This window comes from Echinops telfairi, unplaced genomic scaffold (assembly GCF_000313985.2).
Source record: "Echinops telfairi isolate 266 unplaced genomic scaffold, ASM31398v2 ScPeMD7_23;HRSCAF=83, whole genome shotgun sequence".
Classification (NCBI taxonomy): domain Eukaryota; kingdom Metazoa; phylum Chordata; class Mammalia; order Afrosoricida; family Tenrecidae; genus Echinops; species Echinops telfairi.
Genome location: NW_022103920.1, coordinates 41,701,883 through 41,703,155, shown reverse-complemented (window position 1 = coordinate 41,703,155; position 1,273 = coordinate 41,701,883). Strand labels below are relative to the sequence as shown.

At 35.7% G+C, this 1,273-nt stretch overlaps 1 protein-coding gene across 1 annotated transcript in view; it reads right to left on the bottom strand.

Annotated features, from left to right (window-relative positions):
* Positions 1–1,273, bottom strand: part of ORC5 (origin recognition complex subunit 5) — an 89,736-nt gene that overhangs the window by 51,469 nt on the left and 36,994 nt on the right. The window lies entirely within an intron of this gene.

Here is a 1,273-nt window from a genome sequence, read left to right as displayed (position 1 = left end):
TCCCTTAGTTATCATTACACCTGAAAAGAAACCACAAACCTAAGTTGTCCAAGGACACACAGCTAGTCAGTAGTGGAGCTGAATCCTTACTGTGCCTACAGAGGTCATACTGACCCTGCCCTTACTTGCACCTAGAACTATTAAACAGTATGGAAAGTTATTAAGAAAATGAAGTGACTATGATATGGAAGATTTATAAGAAAACACACTGTAGTATACTGAAAAACACTATTTTAGTTAGATCCCTTGAATAAATGCATAATCTTCTCACCAAAAAAATAAAACAGTTAGATATAGTAATCTGTGAGGAACCCATCCAACTCTAAAACCTCTACATATCCCTTAAAAGGCCAACGTTCCAGTAAGTGAGAGATCAGAACACTTAGTAAGTCAAAATCACACTGCACATGTTGTATCACACTTGCAAGTGTGGCTAGTGTTGGGGAACAAGGGAGGATGAGAAGCTTCCAATGGGCTACTAGTAACCAATGTGGCGAAGAGAAGGAAGAAAACAAGCTGACTTTCAAAATAGGTCATTTCTCCCCCTTACAGCTGAACAGTGTTCACAGATTATAAAGAATTCTCACACTCATTTCTTGTGAATGTAAATAAAAATAAATTTTAATTAGTTTTATTGTCATAACTCAGACTTCTAAATAGTTTACATTGATAAGGTTTCTTATATAACAAAATCTCAAAAGATATCAGGGGAAACCTGACCAGCTTTAATGAGAAGGGAGAAGGCTAAACACCAAGCTCTTAACATACTATATTAAAATCTCATAGTATCATTTCTTGTTTTTATAAAAGCAAACAAACAAAAAAGAACAGGCTCAAAAAGTTTAACTAATTTGACCAAGGTTGCAAAGCTTCTACGTCATGGTGGAGCCAGAGTTTCAACTACCAATTTTCTGAGATGAGTCAGGAGTAGAGGGAGAATGTGTTCAAGATTCTCTCCTAAATCCTGGTGGTTATGACAGTTACTTGTAGACACTTGATTCCAATTTCTGCCTCCAACTCCACCAAACCTTCTTAAAAGGATGTCAGTCACTGGGCTTAGGGTTCACTCTAACCCAATAATGATCTCATCATCACTTGATTCTATCTTCAAATTCTTATTTATTATTAAGGTCATACTCAGGCTACCTTTTGGAGGGAGGACACAATTCAAACCACAACTTGCACATTTTGTTTCTTTTTATAATACCTTTGTATAGCTTTTCTATTTTTCTCTCTTTAATTTGAAATGCCTACTGTTTTCTTAGATCAATAA